The 11,358-nt window shown below is 44.6% G+C and overlaps 1 protein-coding gene across 1 annotated transcript in view; it reads left to right on the top strand.

Annotated features, from left to right (window-relative positions):
* ITGAL (integrin subunit alpha L) overlaps window positions 1–11,358 on the top strand; it is a 56,698-nt gene continuing 45,340 nt past the window's right edge. The window contains exons 1-2 of the mRNA XM_041749436.1: window positions 1–48; window positions 5,023–5,294. The gene's annotated coding sequence lies outside the window, so the exon portion shown is untranslated. The remainder of the gene's footprint in view (window positions 49–5,022; window positions 5,295–11,358) is intronic.

The raw sequence follows: 11,358 nt of genomic DNA, 5'->3' as shown, positions 1-11,358 counted from the left end.
AGAGCTCAGAGAATGGAGGGTTTGGAGATGGAGATAAAGAATGAGAAGGTGAGGAGCACCTGGGTGGCTCAGCCGGTGAAGCATCTGCCTTCAGTTCAGGTCATGATCTCAGGGTCCTCAGATTGAGCCCCCCATCAGCCTCCCTGCACAGCAAGGAGTCTGCTTCTCCTTCTGCCTCTGCCCCTCCCCTGCTTGTGTGCTTTCTCTCTCTCTCTCTCAAAAAAAAAAAAAAAAAAGAAATTAAATTTAAAAAAATGAGAAAGTGATTTGGAATGCTGAGAGAGGGAGTCATGGGATAACCTGGCACAAGAGCATTTCTGACAGAAAAGTACCCATGGCAAAGACCAGCAAGTTTTATGTGTTGGATGGTGGCCAGTATGGCTGGTGACAAGTGGGTGAGAGAGAGCAAGAGGAGGTGATGTCAGTGAGGCAGTGAAGGGCCAAATGTGCAGGGCCCCTGGACTATGGTATGGCCTTTGGCTTTGGCTCTGGGTAAGATGGGAGCCATGGGATGGTTTAGACCAGAGGCTGAGGTGAGGGTAGACAGGGTTGGCTAAATAGATACAGAGAGACAGCGAGGAGGTTCCTGAAAAAACCCAGGGGAGAGATGATGGTGACTTGGTTACACCGGAAATAGTGACAGGTAGTCATATTCTGGATAGTTTTTAAAGGAAGAAGCAACAGATTTCCTGATGGAGTAAATGTAAGATCTGATGTGTTGGGGCACCTGGGTGTCTTCGTTGGCTAAGCATCTGCCTTCAGCTTGGGTCAGGATCTCAGGGTCCTGGGATAGAGGCCCGCATCGTGGTCCCTGCTCAGTGAGGAGCCTACTTCTCTCTGTCCTCTGCTCCTCCCCCTTGATTGTATTCTCTCTCTCTTTCTCTCAAATAAATAGTCTTTTTTTTTTTTTTTTTTTTAAGATCTGATGGGCTGTGTGAAGGAATTTTGGACTTTTTGTCCTAAGAGAAAGAGGAAGTCATGGGCTTGGTTTTAAGCAGGGAGGTGGCATGGTTATATTCATGGTTTTGAAAGTTCATTCTGTCTGCTAGGTCAAGAACAGGCTGGAGGGGAATGATGAAGCAGAGGACCAGTGAAAGTTGGTGGGGACTTGGATTAGGATAGAGTATGGTGTGGGGTGGGCAGAATACAGCATAATTCTCTCTGCCTCAGGACCTTTGCACAGGTCATTCTTTTTTTTTAAATTTTATTTATTTATTCATGAGAGAGAAAGAGAGAGAGGCAGAGGGAGAAGCAGGCTCCATGCAGGAAGCCCGATGCAGGACTTGATCCTGGGACTCCAGGATCAAGCCCTGGGCCGAAGGCAGGTGCTAAACCGCTGAGCCACCCAGGAATTCTGCACTGGTCATTTTTAATTACCCAACAACGCGTTATGCCCAACAAACAGCATTATCTTCAAGACTTGGGAGACCCCTCCTCCATGATCTCCTAACCCTGAAATTTCCTTGTTCTAACCATTTTCATGCTAGATTTTCTCTGACACCTGTGAGCGCCTTATAGCTGAGACCACACCTCACTGGATTCCAGGAGCTCAAGGCCCAGTGTGGGCTCTGGTGCAGAGAAGGCCTTAAACAGCATTTGTTGAATGAATAAATGGAAAGAATGCAAATGAGGACAAAGATCAACACCCTGATAGTTGGAGCTCACTGAAACACTGCAAAAAAATGAAGTGTTTAAGATGTAACACACTCTAGGGCACCTGGATGTCTCAGTTGGTTAAGTGTCTGGCTCTTGGTTTTGGCTCAGGTCATGATCTCAGGGTCCTGGGATCAAGCCCCAAGCTGGACTCTCTGTTAAGTGGAAAGTCTGTTTCTCCTCTCCCTCTGTGCTCTCTCTTTATCAAATAAATAAATGAAATCTTAAAAGAAAAAAAAACAAAACAAAGATGTAACACACACTAGTAATTTTTCTTCTTACATTATCTTGACAATATTTTTAAACCAGTATATGTAAATATACCACATTTTGTTAGAGGCTGAAGTGTTTCATAAAATGGACCTATTTGGGATGGCTGGGTGGCTCAGTGGCTGAGCGTCTGCCTTTGGCTCAGGGGGTGATCCCAGATCCTGGGATCGAGTCCCACGTTGGGCTCCCTGCATGGAGCCTGCTTCTCCCTCTGCCTGTGTCTCTGTCTCTCTCTCTGTGTCTCTCATGAATAAATAAATAGATAAAATCTTTTTAAAAATGGACTTATTTAACTGGTATAACTCCTTCCTATTATTGTTATTCAATTTATTTTTTTCTTTTTTTAATTAAAGGATTTCCATGAATATCCTCGTTGTATTTACTTCAAGGCACCAGATTTTAGGAAGATCATTGAAACAAGTTGTTCCTCCTGGGGTGGTCAGAGGAGTTGAGACTTTGACTTATAGGTAATATTAGATATAATTAAGGATGTTCAGCCTGGAAGAGAAACCTGTGAGCCTTGTCCACATTTCTGAAGGTGCTTCCAGATGGGAAAGAGAACAGATTTGTCCCAGGCATATCACCAGGATAGAACCAGGCCTAAAGCATGGAAGTCACAAAGAGGCAAACTGGCATGTAATACAAGAAAACATTTTCCTTGGGGACCCCTGGGTGGTTCAGTGGTTGAGCACCTGCCTTCGGCCCAGGGTGTGATCCTGGAGTCCCAGGATGGAGTACCACATCGGGCTCCCTACATGGAGCCTGTTTCTCCTTCTGCCTGTGTCTCTGCCCCTCTCTCTGTGTGTCTCTCATGAATAAATAAAGAAAATCTTAAAAAAAAAAAGAAAGAAAGCATTTTCATACAAGCAGAGCTGCAGGAGATGCAGTGGATCTCCTTGGGAAGTCATGAGCATCCTGTCTCTGGAGGTGTGTAAGGAGAAGCTGGTTGAAGATTTAATAGGAAATAATATAGAAAGGACTATTGTGCAGTAAGCCAAAGTTGAATTTGGTGATATTTGAGAATCCTTTCAAATCTGAAATTTTGTTACTACATTAAAAAAATATATTTTTATTTATTTATTTGAGAGAGAGACAGAGAGAGAGAAAGGAGGGAGGGGAAGAGGGAGAAGGAGAGAGAGATTCCCAAGCAGATTTCCTGCTGAGTGTGGAGCCCAATGCAGGGCTCCATCTTATGACCCCAAGATCATGACCCAAACCAAAACCAAGAGTCGGGCACTTGACCCCACGGAGCTACTCAGGCACTCAAAGATATAAAGGATGGCACGAAGAAGTTGGCACGATGCCTCAGGGCTGGGAATATTTTGACAAGTGGTGATTTGGGGATGCACATTCCAGGTAAAGGGGATAGGTTGATGAGATTGAGGAGGGAAAGTCGGGCATGAAGCTAAAGAATGTTATGGAGTGGGACACCTGGGTGGCTCAGTGGTTGAGTGCCTGCCTTTGGTTCAGGGCATGATCCTGGAGTCCCCGGATCAAGTGCCACATCGGGCTCCCTGCATGGAGCCTGCTTCTCCCTCTGCCTATGTCTCTGCCTCTCTCTCTCTCTGTCTCTCATGAATAAATAAATAAAATCTAAAAAAAAAAAAAGTTACAGAGTAAGACTGAGCTTTACCCCAGGTGACCAAGAACCTCTGAGGTTGAGGGTAAGGCGGCCAGATGCTGGTTGGTGTTTAGGACTCTGTTCCCTTGGCAGTAGTTGATTACTACAGGGTGAACATTTCATCCCAGCTCAACCAGATTCTCCTTCCTAAGAGTGTAGACATTCAGAGTGTATGTAAAATTGGGCTGAGGGGTAAGCTTCCTTAACCTTTGTTGGAGAGGTGGAGAAAGGTGGCCTGCAGAGTGAGAGAATGGGGAGCATGTGACATTGTCTTCTAGCCACCAGGGAGATCTGATCGTATTTGGCTTCTTCAAAGGGCTTTGTGATATCCTGTAGACAAACGTATTCGTTTGCTTTCTGCCAACTCAAATGGGTTCCTGTGACTCGCCACAGTATGATATTCGGCCAAGACCCTCTAAATTAAGGAGTCATCCGAGGCTTTGAAGGGAGTCACCCACAGTTCCTGAAAGAGCTTCAGGAACATTCAGCTGGAAGAGTGAGGGCAGAAACGGTTGAGAAGAGTCTGATAGGTGGTGAGAGCAGGGAGCAGGCCTTCCTCATCATTTAGATAATCAACAGAGCTGCTGCTTCCTCCAGATGTTCCACCTCATTGTTCAGTTCAAGCATGTCATCCAATGATAGATAAGTCCTCCGGGCTCCATTTGACTTGTTTTCTTTATGGACTCAAGCTATCTAGTCAGAAGGGAGGAAATGTTTTCCTTTTTCCCAAGGAACCAGAGTGATGGCAGAGAGTTCACTTTCCTTGATGTAACAAATAAGATAGGTTGGGGTTACCAATATCCCCACTGCAGGCCAAATGTGGGTTTGGTCATCTGGGAAGTTCACGAACAAGGGGGTGTGTCTGAAGCACTAATGAAGTGACCCAATAGAATATTCAAGAGGGAGCACAGGCATGTCATGAAGGTGGGGAGGCTCAGACTCAAAGGAGTTTGATCCAGGGGTGAAATTTTCGTTATCAGACAGGAGTCGTGATCCTTCCTGTACATGGTAGCTATTATGTTGGTCATTCTGGCTCCACCCCCTGAACATAAATCAGTGTTTGAGAGAGAGAGAGAGAGACAGAGACAGAGAGAGATAGAAAGAGTCATAAGTAAAACTTGAAAGAGATGCTTTATTAGCCTGTACACATGGGAGCCCAAGCAGTTGGAGGTTGGGGTAATTCAAAGCAGAGAGAGAGAGATTCTTCTAACTCTACCACAGCTTTGGTGTTTCAAGGGCTTGGGGTTAGGAGTCAAGAATTGTTCTATCTATGGTTTTGGTTATGGATCTACAGCCAAGATGTGAAGCCTGGAGCAGTTCACGTACAAGGAAGTGAAGCACAAATGAAATCCCTCTGAAGACTTCCTGAAATAGCAAAGAATTTGCAGCAAGCTGGAGATCTCGTACTAGCAGGTGGGAGTAATAAGGCAACAACACGGGAGTATTAATATTAGTATGATCCTATTTGAGCTTCACAGGGTGGTGAGTCCTGCAGAAGCGTGAGCTGTGTACGCAGTGGGGAACCAAGGCCCAGAGAGGTGAAGGGGGCCTTGGCGCAACATAGCAAGACAGTACTGCTTGGAACTGGTTCCTGGGATTCTGGCCCTGTATGATATGATCTTTTGGACACAATAAACCATATGCCAAAAAGCTGGAAGTGGAAGCCCTGGAGTGAGGTCAACCAGTGACAACAGGCTCCCATGGACTGCGTGTGAATACTCAAGAGGCCATCTGTAGAAAATCCCTACCTGTAAGTGCATCCCACTCAGCCTTCCCTTAGAAAATCCCAAGTAGTTTCTAGAACTTTAGAATACCTGGGTGTAGTTAGCCCATGAGATCATAAGGGCCTTGGAAGAGGGTGGTGGCCTCTGACCCCACTTATTCTGGGCACCTCTGGGCCTCAATGACCTCCCTTCCCCTGAGGCCCAGCCTCATTCCCTGGGGTAGTCTCTCCCTCCAACCTCTTGGCAGGTGGGAAGAAGGGAAAAGGGCACTGTGGTGACACAGATATTTCTGTTAGAACCATCCTGACCAAAGTGGCCTATGTTATTATACTCAGAAGGAAGTGGTGGGTGGCAAGCCTGGGCTAAGAGTAGCAGCTGATGGCAACCAGCAGCATTTGCACCAACAAATCTTCTGTGTGTGTCTGAAATGAGAACTTTACCCCGGTTTGTCCTGGGTTTGTAGGCAGTCAGGCCTGGTGGACTGAGGGTAGGGGCGGGGGAGGCCCCAGCCAGCTTTTCCTGCCGCCATCTACATCAGCCAGGGGCCTATTGGTCCCCAAGCAAGCCCAGAGGCTCCCTGCTGCCACATCCTTGCTTACTCAACATTTTATTCATTTAAGCATCATGAAGGAAAGGGTTCAGTGTGGTCATACTGAAGACTGGAACTAGGGAGGTCATCAGGAATGGAGGTAGGGATGTGTGGGTGGCTCAGCGGTTGAGCATCTGCTTTTAGCTCAGTGTATGGTCCTGGAGTCCTCATCGGGCTCCCCCAGGAGCCTGCTTCTCCCTCTGCCTATCTGCGTCTCTCTGTGTCTTTCATGAATAAATAAATAAAATCTTAAAAAAAAAAAGAGGAATGTAGGTAGCCCTCCAAGCTCTCTCCACTTCCCATTCAGAAACCTCGTGATTCTCTCTCATAAGATCTATTTCTCTGTAATGTCTGTGTGATTCTCTCCTCACTTTTGACTGGCCAGTCCCCTCTGCGTCCTCCAGTTTCTGTTCTGAAGAAACCCAACTGGGGATCCTTGGGTGGCTCAGCGGTTTAGCGCCTGCCTTTGGCCCAGGGCGCCGTCCCGGGGTCCCGGGATCAAGTCCCGCGTCGGGCTCCCGGCGTGGAGCCTGCTTCTCTCTCTGCCTGTGTCTCTGCCCCCCTCTCTCTCTCTCTCTATGTCTATCATGAATAAATAAATAAACAAAAAATCTTTGAAGAAACCCAACTGATTGCTCACCTGCCACCAGTGTCTTATTTAATTTTATATATTAAATTAAATATAAAATTTAATTTGGGCCTTCACTTTCAATTCCCTCAACCACTCCTTTTTGGACAATACAGCTTTTTGCTCCTAAGAGTCTAGACTCTGGAAACCAAAAGCCTCTTTATTATCCTTAGGGGAAGGAAGAACCCCAAGCATTCACTTATCATTAAATATTTGCTGACTACATATTCACTGACTATACTCCAGGCACTGTTTTAGGTACTGGGGATATACCTCAGTGAACAGCAACAGCAAATAATCATACTGTCCTGGGAGGTTTTTTTAATTTTTTTATTTATTCATGAGAGACACAGAGAGAGACAGAGAGGCAGAGACACAGGCAGAGGGAGAAGCAGGCTCCATGCAGGGAGCCCCATGTGGGACTCGATCCCGGGTCTCCAGGATCAGGCCTTGGACTGAAAGCGGCGCTAAACCGCTGAGCTACCCGGGCTGCCCCCTGTCCTGGGAGTTTATATAGTAATAGAGAAGATGGACAATAAACCAGATGGATAAGTAAATTAGTTAGTATAAGCAGAAGTCTACAAGTGCTAAGGAGCAAAGTTCAAAGGAGATGATCCAGGAATGAGCCATGAAGCTTTCTTGGGAAAGCCAAGCAAGAGAATAGCAAGTGCAAAGGCCCTGCAGCAGAGGTATGATGGAATAAGCCAAGGGCAAGGACAACAGTGTAGTTGAAAAGGAGTGAGCAAGAGGGGGACCAGGTTTTAGAGAGATAGTGAGGTGTCTGATAGGTTAAATCTTTCTAGGCCACTATGAGAACTTTGGCTTGTATTTTGAGTGAAATAGGGAACCACTGGAGGGTTTTGAGCAAGAAAGTAACATGATCTGATCTATATTTTAATTTTTTAAAAAGATTTTATTTATTTATTCAGGAGAGACACACACACACACACAGAGAGAGAGAGAGAGAGAGAGAAGCAGAAACATAGGCAGAGGGAGAAGCAGGCTCCATGGAGGGAGCCCAATGTGGCACTTGATCCCAGGACTCCAGGATCACACCCTGAACCAAAGCCTCAACCGCTGAGCCACCCAGGCGTCCCTGATCTATATTTTTAAAGAATCCTACTGGCTGTTGTGTGGAGAACAGACTTTGGTAGGGGCAAGGCTGGAAGCAGGGGGACCACAAAATCCAGATACAAGGTGATGTTGGGTCAGACCAGGGAATGAGCAATGATGAAGATGAGAAATGGCTAGACACAAAGTCTTGTTTACTCTCTTGAGTAAAGCAAGAGAAAATTCTCTCTTGTTTTCAGATGAACCTCTAGAAAAATAAGACATAACTGAAATCATTTTACCTTACAAAGGACACAGAAGACCTGAGGCATCCAGGCCACGGGTTCCATCTTAGATGCACAGATTCTAAAAAAAAAAAAAAAAAAAAAAAAAGATGCACAGATTCTGGGTACCCCAGAACTTCCCAGTCTAGGATCTCATTTGTCGCTTCCCTGCAAGATGATATGCTTGAGTCCATTTTCATTGAATGATGGGACAATTGGTAAAGAAACATCTAAGCCATCCTGAAGAGAGCTGGCATCTGTTGTGTTGAGTCTACACAAGGTGACCTTTGCCCTGGGCATTGATCTTGGTATATGTGCTGCTGAAGCGAGCACTTGGGCATTGATCTTGGGAACGGTCAGTTGTCACCATGCCAGCACCATCAATTTCTTTCTTCTTCTTTTTTTTTTAAGATTTTATTTTTAAGTCATCTCTACCCTCAACGTGGGACTCAAACCCACAACCATGAGATCAAGTGTTGCAAGCTGCACCCACTGAGCCAGCCAGGTGCCCCAGCACAATCGTTTTTGTACTGTTCATTTGATGCAGCCAAGATAACATCAAACAGAAAACACCTACTGAAGCTAATTTCCTCAGGATGGGGTGACAGTATGGTTAATGCTCTGAGTTTCAGGCTCTTCTCTAGGTACTTTGTCTATTTAAACCCTGTGGAGTCATTGGTTAACTAAGTTAGAGCAGAGTATGGACAGACAACAAGGCCCTTGAAAGCCATGCCAACAATCTCGGAAGTTATCTTATGTATGCAAAAGGGGAATTACCCGAGGTTGTAAAGCCTAAGAGAAACATGCTTAGGTTTCTTTGGGTTAATTTGGAATTCCCCAGGAGGTAGAACCTTCTCTAGAGGCAGAAGAGTGGAGGAATGGCTGTAGTGGGTGTAATTTGTTCCTTGAGAACTGATGGGGGTTTGAACAAATGGAATGGAATTGAGAGACCAAATTGGGCCCTCAGAGAGAACTGACAACCTGAGATATGATGAAGGCTAGTGACTAACGAAGTGTGTTTGTGTGTGTGTGTGTGTGTGTGTGTGTGTGTGTGCGCACGCGCGCACGCGCATATAAGGAACATCCTGCCTCAGGACTTCCTCACGTGATCCCAGCCTGGGATCTCTGCAACCCAGCTCTTCAGAGAAATCACCTGATGTCTCCAACATGGAGCCCCTGACACTCTAGAATTCTCAGGGCTTACTTGTACTTTTGTAGCGTCCTCAGGCTTACAGTCCTCAAACAGATGGGAAAAAAATTCTTTTGTTCTTTTAAACTGAAAACCAGAATCTGATAAATATGTAAATGAGTACACTTGCCTGCTGATGCATACACATAAACTATGATCCAAGCAATGAAGACTTACTTTGAGATCATTTCCTGAATTCTTTCTGTTCCAGGTGTTATTACTGATAAACTTGAAGTTTCTATAAACTTAAGCCCTAATTCAAGAATCTAAATTTTGATTATTTGAGAGAGACAGAGCACACAAGAGCACAAGTGGAGGGAGGGGCAGAGGGAGAAGGAGAAGCAAACTCTCTGTTGAGCAGGAAGCCCTGACCTGGGGCTCAATCCCCGGACCCTGAGATCATGACTTGACCCAAAGGCAGACACTTAACTGACTGAGTCACCCAGGAGCCCTAAGAACTAAATTTTGAAGACAGTCTAAAGGAAAACCTTCACTCTAGAGAGGATCGATTTGACTATTAATTCCGGGTTAGATGTTCTGTGGTGAGATAATTACAGTTTTTCCAAACAGGTCCAACCTGTGTGGTTAATTACTAGAACTAGTTCTAGAACTAGAACTAAACTAATATATATATATACATATATATATATATATGTATATATATATATAATTTAATATAATATTTTTTTTCTAATATATATATATATTTTTTTTGTCAAGAAGAATGTACGGCTCTAAATTGTTTGAGATTTACAAGTGCGGGCTGTATGTTAAAAGGGAGCATTTATCCTTTCACTTTATACACTTCTGTAATGTTTGAGTTTTTATTCTTTTTATGTTTGAATTTTTAAATGTGCACTCTTTTTTGTAATTTCAGAACAAAAGATTTTGATTAGCTGTAAATTGTAACTACTGTACATAGGATCAAAGGACTCAGCCCAAATTATCTGATTTTAACTGAATTTGAAAAAGACTGATATTATCTAAGTACCAGAAGGCAACTTGTCAGTTGCAGCTGCCTAGCAGCAGATTACAGATAATCTGTTTGCAAAAGTCTTCCCCAGGGGCAGTGACACTGGCAGTGGCTTTGCAAGCTGAGCAGGGTTTCCTCACAACACAGGGAAAATCTGAACATCCTTCCCACTTTCCCATAAGCAAATACAAGTTCCTCTATTCTGTTGCATTTTTAATTATTTTTAATTTTTAAAATTACGTAAGTTATACATCCTCCTTGGAAGAAAAAAATTCAGACAATATAGAAATATGAAAATCTTATTCTTCAGAAGTAACTACTGTTTGGAGTTCAGTTGTGTTTCCTTTCAGATTTTACATACACACACACATAATTTCAACTCCTATTTTTCTTTCCTTTTTTTTTCTTTAAGTGGGTTCCACACCCAGCATGGAGCCCAGCATGGAGCTTGAACTCATGACCTTGAGATCAAGACCTGATTGAGACCAAGGGTTGGATGCCTAAGGGACTGAGTCACCCATGTGCCCCTTCATTTTTAACTTTTTTTTTTTTCAGATAGAATTCCCATACCATAAGACTCGCCATTTTATTTTATTTTTTTAAGATTTTATTTATTTATTCATAAGAGACACACAGAGAGAGGCAGAGACATAGGCAGAGGGAGAAGCAGGCTCCTGGAGGGGAGCTGGATATGGGACTCTATGCCAGAACCCCGGGATCACAACCTGAGCCAAAGGCAGATGCTCAACCACTGAGCCACCCAGGTGCCCCAAGCCTCATTTTATTTTATTTTATTAAAAAATATATTTTATTGATTTATTCATGACAGACACAGAGAGAGACAGGCAGAGACACAGGCAGAGGAAGAAACAGGCTCCCTGCAGGGAGCCTGATGTGGGACTCGATCCTGGGACTCTGGGATCACACTCTGAGCTGAAGGCAGACACTTAACCCCTGAGCCACTCAGGCGTCCCAAGCCTCACCATTTTAAATAAGTGTACAGTTCAGTGGTTTTTAAAGTTTTTTTAAACTTGATGGCTCAGTCAGTTAAGTGGCTGCCTTTGGCTCAGGTCATGATCTCAGGGTCCTGGGATCAAGCCTCACATGGGGCTCCTTGCTCCACAGGGAGTCTGCCTCTCCTTCTCCCTCTGTGCTTCTTCTCCCTTTGTGCACTCTCTCTCTCAAGTAAATAAATACAAGTTTAAAAAATAAATTAAGTTTTAAAAAATTTATTTAAGGGATCCCTGGGTGGTTCAGCAGTTGAGTGCCTGCCTTCAGCCCAGGGCGTGATCCTGGAGTCCTGGGATCAATTCCCACATTGGGCTCCCTGCATGGAACCCGCTTCTCCCTCTGCCCATGTGTCTGCCTCTGTGTGTG

Source organism: Vulpes lagopus, chromosome 3 (assembly GCF_018345385.1).
Source record: "Vulpes lagopus strain Blue_001 chromosome 3, ASM1834538v1, whole genome shotgun sequence".
Lineage (NCBI taxonomy): Eukaryota > Metazoa > Chordata > Mammalia > Carnivora > Canidae > Vulpes > Vulpes lagopus.
The sequence above is the reverse complement of the archived record's forward strand: the minus strand, read 5'-3'. Positions and strand labels throughout refer to the sequence as shown.